Source organism: Cornus florida, unplaced genomic scaffold (genome assembly GCF_030987335.1).
Source record: "Cornus florida cultivar Cherokee Brave unplaced genomic scaffold, ASM3098733v1 CherokeeBrave_3.0.0_Hap2_Chr05, whole genome shotgun sequence".
NCBI lineage: Eukaryota > Viridiplantae > Streptophyta > Magnoliopsida > Cornales > Cornaceae > Cornus > Cornus florida.
The window spans coordinates 6,334,545-6,342,538 of record NW_026775575.1 but is presented as its reverse complement, the minus strand read 5'-3'; the positions used below and the strand labels follow the sequence as shown (position 1 = coordinate 6,342,538).

General features: G+C 38.3%; 1 long non-coding RNA gene across 1 annotated transcript; it reads right to left on the bottom strand.

Moving 5' to 3' along the window:
- Window positions 1-387: 387 nt before the first annotated feature.
- On the bottom strand, window positions 388-6,313 carry LOC132306088 (uncharacterized). Its single transcript, XR_009481813.1, has 3 exons — window positions 5,161-6,313; window positions 2,812-2,877; window positions 388-1,934 (listed from the first exon to the last, which is right to left on the bottom strand). It is a non-coding gene; the product is annotated as an uncharacterized LOC132306088 (long non-coding RNA).
- Between the last annotated feature and the right edge of the window lie 1,681 nt (window positions 6,314-7,994).

Sequence of the window (7,994 nt, the reverse complement as noted above, 5' to 3'; positions counted from 1 at the left end):
CAAGTGAAGCAATTTTTAAATTCTAAGAAACATAGGCCTTTAAAGATCAAAATCATCGCTAAAACTCTCAATGATATCCCATGCATAGAAAATAAAGTATAACATGCTAAAACACTCCCAAACTTAATCTATACATTGTCCTCAATGTGCAAAGAGAATGACAGAAAGTGGAAAAAGTATACGGTATACCAAATGGGCGTAGCATACAGAACCTGACAATGGAAGCTTAGCATTGGAAGGCGTACCCCCAAACTTAGATACCAAAAACCTATCTAAAAATGATCACACTAGCAACTGTCAAAGCATATGCATCAAGTGATAAAAATGAGAGATATAAAACTATGAATTGAATGGACATAAAATCATGCATAAAATGAAAGATCAAGATATCAAAGTATATCATGCATATATCGAATCAAAAATATCCAAGGCCTAAATATCCAAAACCAGGCAGCATATAACAATAGTATAAATCCCCAAAAATCATCAAGTATCAAATAGTATCAAAGCAAGTAAATGAGTGAGAGAGAGAGTGTAGAGTCATGGAATAACATCTGGTAGTGGCTCAAGCAGATCGATGATGTGCTGAAACATGTCTGTGACCTTGCCGCGGAAACTGGTCATCTCGGTACGGATCTGGGCAAAATCACTCCTGAGCAGTGCAATATCCCTCCTCGAATCGATGATACCTCTTTCAAGATCGGCAACTCTCTATACCATCCGGGTATCGAATGATCTGAACTCAGACTGGAGCTGAGTAACATTGCCTCAGAGACTGGAATCAGAGCTAGCATGCTGAGGGATGGGCCTGTCTGAGTTGCTAGAGGTGGAGGTGGAGCTGATGAAGTGCCCGTCTGAAACTGAGATGTGGTGGGAGGCTGGGATGTGCCGAAAATGGTGCGTTATCTCGACTTGGGAGCAGAAGAAGTAGGAGATCCCTCCTGTGAATCTAAAGTCCCAAGCCTCTTCATCACAGCCCTTCTCAGATTGGCCTGACATGCATTATAACTCTTCTTCCACTTGGTCTCGCTATACTTCTTGTTAGACTCCTCTGGCTTCTCTGTTGGGTCAAATGGGAAGCCCTAGTCTGCCAGAATATGTATAATCAAGCGGCCAAAAAGGGAGAGACCAGGACTTTGCTTTTTCATTCTATTTGAACACCAAGTTCTCTCAGTACTTATGGAAGATTTACCAGATAAGTGAACGAATCGACACCGAACATCCCATATTAAAACTGTACAGGGCCTTTAAAAACCCCTCCCACCTCTGAGTATTATGCCCAGATGGAAAGGCATTGCGAAATAACACCGTATCAATGAACCAAAGCCGGGATGGGATATCAACCCGCTCGCCATAGGTGTTACCTAAATAGGCTGTCTGAGGAGATAGAGATGCAACCATATCCAGATATGAAGGATACTCTAGAATAATTGGATACAAAGGCTACTTTGTCTCTGTGACCACTGCAGACATGTGGAGGAATCCGCAGGTTATCACTATGGAGACTGTAGAAATGATAATATCCCGCCCATCCACACTAGTGTGAAAGATCTGAGGGTCATCCTCATCCTGCCAGAGGTGCTGGTAGAATAATGCAACCAACCGGGGATACACCTTGCCGTTAAATAGTGTAAGAATGGCAGCAATGCCGCGCTAGGTGATCTCATCATAGGCCCACTTAGTCTGCTCAGACTGGGCAAAGAAATTTGTTTCAAAAGTATACTCCAGCTCCTGATCTCTCTCAGAAAAATATGGATCAGGCACTGCTCTGATAATGGGGCCCTCCAGATCCATAGATGGTGCACTGGAAGAAGATGTAGAAGAAGATGATACAGTCGCCACAAACTCAAATGAAAAAGACTCCTCCTCTAGAGATGGAGAGGCTGTGGAGGCCGGGTTACTTTCTTCCTAGCTAGTGTCTTTTGCCGCTGCATCTAGAAAAACATGTAAACATGAGTGCACAGTTCCAGAGATGAGATAAGTTTCCAAAAAGAAAACACAAAGCATGCCTGAATCAAGTAGAGACAGAGAATCGACATAAATGAATATGCTTGTGCAAGAAATTATCAAGAAAGCTTTAAGAATAGCATTCAAACCATTTTCTGGCATTTTATAACTTAAACATACTTCAACAGAACAAGAATGGATCATGACACATCTAAACAATCTTAAGCATGCTAAGTGGTGCATTGGTAGCAAAGAGGGATCATATAAAGTCACTTTTGAAAATATTTTTGCAAGAATGAGACCAATGGGACAAGTATAGGATGTGATGTGCACAAGACATGCAACGTGAGTTCACAAACCTAAGACTGAAGAAGATTTTGCAATTTTAAAACAAGTAGACCCTAGGATGATATCGTATCATTTCCTAAGCAAGAATCTCTATAATTTCAACATTTAAGACCAATGGAGCAAACATGGTGACATGGAGGAAACAAATCATGGCAAATGTCTATTTAGAACTCAAGAAGCATGTACATCACGAAATAGAGAATAAGTGGAATGCATGGTTGCAAACATTTCAATCCTAAGCATGTTTTGATACACAAGTTCAAAGATGAATTCTAAACATGGTATGTAACCTATGAAGCATTTTAGAGATGATTCACAATTTTCAAAAGCCAAACTCCATTCACAAAAATATCCCATCCTCGATTTTCACAAAATCAACAACCTACGGTCACTCTAGGCTCGTGACCCCCTCTAAGCAATATAAAGAACAAAAATAATCACTTGTGACTCGCGACCCCCTTCTTATGTAAAATTGAAGCATACAATGGTTTAGAATGAGAAGGATGAGAATCTTACCCTTTTTGTATCAAAACAATGACCGGCGAAGCCAAAGATGCCACTTTGATCTCAAGCCCTTACATGCTTTTTAAGAATGAACCACAAAGATATAAGGTAAGTAAGATGACATTTCATGTTCAAATTTGCTAAACTTAACCACAAATGAAAATTTGTTTCAAGTTTAAACACATTTCATATCAAGACAACATTCCCCCCAAACTTATTTCAAATGGTATTTCCAAACTACAATTCAATACCCACCAGTGTGTACTAAGGCCAAGCAATGACAAGATATCCTAGAAAGGCACTTTTGAACTTAAAACATCCAATTTCCCCCAAACTTATTCAAAGATCCATGAATTATGATTTTGCAACAAAGACGTATTCAAAGATGCAAACAAGCTTTCAAAACCAACAATGTGACAAAGGTATGTGCAATATATGATGAGTATTTACAAGCAAAGAAAATTGCATTTTATTCCAAAAGCACAATATTTATTCCAAGAGAAATCACATTAGGCCAATTTAAAGCTTATTATGCAACATCACAACATTTGACTTCAAAAAGTTGGGTTCAAGTTGACATTTCATCACATTTTTCAAGAAAATTTCAAGTTTCGACAATTTAGCTCAAAAGATATCAAATAGATGCCCTCACATGGCAAGAATCAAGAATTGGACAAGAACAAACTCAATGGCACTTGAAATATGCATTTGGATGAAGATAGAGCAAATGAAATAAGTTCAACTCATTTAAGGACATTTTGGACAACTTTGGAAAATTTCAACACTTTAGTTCACAAAAAGAAAATTTTAAAGCGACTTTGGAGTTCTAGCATTCACATGCATTGTAGATAGCGACTTTGGAGTTCTAGCATTCACATGCATTGTAGATAGGTATTCTAACAAAAATCATCCATTGAAACATTCAACAATTTAAAACTCAACTTCACATTTCAAATCCAAAGTCTAAAACTCAATTTCAACTTTTGAAAACCAACGACTTGTTCACAAATGAGAATTTCCAATTTTCAAAGATCATTTACCAAAAATTGCACCTTAACCATGAGCATATGTCAATTTAAGTCCAAAATATTGCAAAAAGTTCCATTTCAAAACACTTTCATGCTTTTAGACTTGACTTTTCATTTTCAAGACTTAAGAATACAAGTTTCAACCTCAAGTCACATATTCATGCATTTAACAACTTGGCACAATCATCCATGTAGTTCCACACTTAGGCTTTAACAAATGAAATAAAATTAGGGAGCATGCTCACAAATTATCAATTCAAGAATGCATATCAAACAATTTCCAAGAATTTTTCAAGAATTTTCAACATGGTTTCCTTTTCCTAAACAATCTCATTTCAATTTCAATTCAAATTTTCAAATCCAATTTCCATTACTCAATTCAAAGTGCAAACAAGTAATATGAGATTAACTTTACAATTGATCCTCAAATAACGTCTCACAATTTCACTTTCCATTTTTCAATTCATGCTTCACAAGGACAACAATTCTAATTTCCATTTTTAGAAATTTAAGTGCAATAAGCAATATGAGATTAATTTTTCACATTTCAATTTCAATGCACACTTCCATTCCAATTTCCAATTTCCAATTTTTTAATTCAACTTTCAACAATCCTAAAATTTCATTCTTAACAATCAATTTCAACTCACATACATCCTTTGATTGCACAACTTCTCTCAATTACATTTCCATAGTGACTTAAAAAACAGACTATGTGTGCATATCAAATAGAGTTTTCAAAATGTTCAACATACACAAAAGTCACAGCCTTCACCAAGCACAATCATAGATATTTAGATATGCCAAAACAGTTGCAAATTCCTCAAAATTGTAAACCCAAAGCAACTCAGTTACATATAGTTGAAGTTTAGAAATTACAGCCTCAATTTTCAATTCACAGAATTTACATTAACACAAAGCAACAAATAATTCCAACAAAATTTATTCACAGTCCAACAATAAACTCCATATTGGATTTTGCCCATCCTCCATCAACAAAACAACAAAAACCAACACATTTAAAGCCCAAACTCCAACAAAAACAACACTGCCCAAATTCCATTCACATTCAATAACATAACACTGCCCTTTCTCCATTCAAAAATGCCTAACCTCCTTTTCAACATCACAGTGTAAATACAAGTGAAGTCGCAGATCCAGAATTCAGTCCAAATAATCTCAGTCCAATTTTTTTAGTTTTCTAGTTTTTCATTTTTTCATTTTTTTTTTTTTTTTTTTTTAATCATGGATGCATATATGTACATAAACATGAAATTATAAAACAAGAAAATAAAATGAAAAACAAAACAACAAAAACAAGTAATGGACATACCCGAGATGAGAAGATGATCAAAAGAGATGAGACTTTGGGAAATTTGGGATAATTTCTGGCCTAACAGTGGCCGGAGATGATGAAGAAGATCTGCCGGAAATTGCAGAAGACACCGGCAGTTCTCCATGTCGTAGATCGGCCAGAGAAAGAGGAGTAGAGAGAACCCCGAGACTGGAGAGAGAAAACCGCGAGAGGCTAGGCCGTTAGGCCAAGAGCTCGCCGGAGAAAGAAGGAAGCTTCGCCGGAGTTGCAGCGACGGCGGCGAAGGCCTGAGATGGCTTTGGCTGCAGGTCAAATGGGTCTCCGATGGGGAGATGAGAGATTAAGAAGATGAGAGGGATGAGGTGCGGCTAGGTTAAGGGTTTGTAAGGAGAGGGGTTTCGGTGAGGAGAAGATAGAGATGGAGAAGACAGGGAGGAAGAGAGAGAGAGAAAAAGAAAAGAAGGGGAGAAGGGGAGAATAAAAAGCAAAAATAAAAAGAAATTAGGGTTTAGGGACCTAAACAGCCAAAGCACGAGTGGGAACCAAAATTTAAAAATTTGATCAGTCATAGTGCGACCGATCGTACAACTGCGATCGTTCGCTTAATAGTCATGATTTGAAGAAGGAAATTCCGCTTCCAGTATGATTGATCGCTGGAATTGGTGATCGAATGTAAAGATTCACGGAGGATCAAAGAAGATGAAAGGTCCCAGTGCGATCGATCGTCAAGATTGGTGATCGATCGTCAAGTTGACGAACGATACTCTGGAAGTTTGGAATTTTTGATACATAGGTGTGATCGATTGCCAAGGTTAGGGATCGATCATAAATACTTATGATACCGAGAGATGTTTTCAAGGCAAAAATGGACTTTGCAAACGGCGAACGATCACAGGATTGGAAATGCTAAGAACGTCCCGAAACTGAGATGGAACATTTGAAACTTACCTGGACGATGCCAAAAGATAACAAAAGAAGAAATGAGGGAGGAATAGTGTTTAAAGTATCCTGAGCTACTTAGCTCAGATCAAAAATCTTATTTGACATTCCCTTCTCAATGGGATGCAAGGCACTTTGAATCCCACCCAACAAACTATTCTATAAGGAATTTGTTAGAGTTGAATCAATGGCATGGGGTGGACCTCTATCAACACCCAAAGACGGACTTTTAGGTTCCCATTCCTTTTCAAACTTGGAATTTTGGGTAGAATCATTGGAAGGAAAGACACTAGACTTTGGTAACTCAACAATTGGTAGAACTTCAACCACTTTTTCAACAATTCTCTCAACAACATTGACCTCTTTATGCTTGTCAAAAGAGTTTGGGGTAGAATTAAAGATATTCAATTTTACCTTCATGTGCCCAAAAGAAATTTTTATTACCCCCGTCCTACAATTGATATTAGCATTGACGGTGGCCAAGAAAGAACGGCTAAAGATAATGGGAATTTGACTCTTTGGGTTGGCGACCGGTTCCGTGTCTATGACAATGAAATCAACCGGGAAAAAGAACTTATCAACTGTAATCAACATATCCTCAATGATCCCGCTGGGCTTTTTTATAGACCAGGCGGCAAGTTGCAAAACTACCGACGTGGGTTTCAAATCTCCCAAATCTAATTTAACATAAACCGAATAGGGAAAAAGGTTCACACTCACTCCTAAGTCCAAAAGAGTCCTATTGATAACATGATCACCGATGGTGCATGAAATGGTAAGAGAGCCGAGGTCTTTGAACTCTGGGGGGGGGGGGGGGGGGGGGTGTTATGTTGCAAAATATAACTTACTTGCTCGGTGAGCAAACCTTTTCTAGGTGTTTGGCTCTTGATTTCCTCTTTTGTGTGCACATGTCCTTCAAGAACTTTGCATGAGCCGAGATTTGATGAATGGCGTCAAGTAAAGGAAGATTCAATTTAACTTGCCTAAACACCTCAATCATTTCAATGATTTTTCCTTTTTGTTTCCCAAAAGATGAAGAAGCTTTCAAAGCTTGTGGAAACGGAGCCTTGGGCTCATAAGGCTTGTCAAAAGTACTAGATGGTGATGGTTTCTCCTCAATGTGATCCTTTGACCTAAGTGAAGTATGAATAGGATTGGAAACGGGACGGGTGCCAACACTTGGTTGCACCGGTTCACTTTCTTCACTAGTTGCTTCAACTTTGTCATCAATCACTCTTCCACTTCTCAAAGTGGTGAAATAATTCACTTGTTCATGTGTGGGACATCCTGATAGGGGAGTTACTTCCACCATATATTGAGTTTTGGGCTCGGGGTGAGGAGGCAATTTCCTTTTCTCCTTTGCATTCAAAGAGTTAGCTATTTGCCCTACTTGGGTTTCTAACTTTGCAATGGATTGAGAATGGGAATGAAGCAATTGAGTATTAGCCTCCAAGCTTCCCAAGGCTGACAAAACTTTCTCCTCAAAAGCGGAGTTCCTAGGAGGAACTTGAGAATAGGAATGAGAGTTACACATTTGAGGATTAGACGATTGGTTCGGATTAAAAGGAAGGTAAGATGGATGATACCCTTGAGAATTTTGATTTTACAAATGAGGGGGAACATACTTAACTTGGTAACCTTGATTTTGAGGAGGGTTCGCACCATCTCCTTGGTTTTTCCAAGAAAAGTTTGGGTGATTTCTCCAACCCGGATTATAATAATTTGAACATGGATTATTCCCTTGATTAGTGAAAGCGGCATTCACTTGTTCATGTTGCTCACTTTGAATATGTCCATGAGGACAATTGGAAGAAGTATGGGTGTAACTTGAGCAAGTCATGCACATCTCTTGACAAAAACAAGGAGAGGAAGATGCTTGATTGGCTGAGTTTTGATTCATTAAGAATTGATTA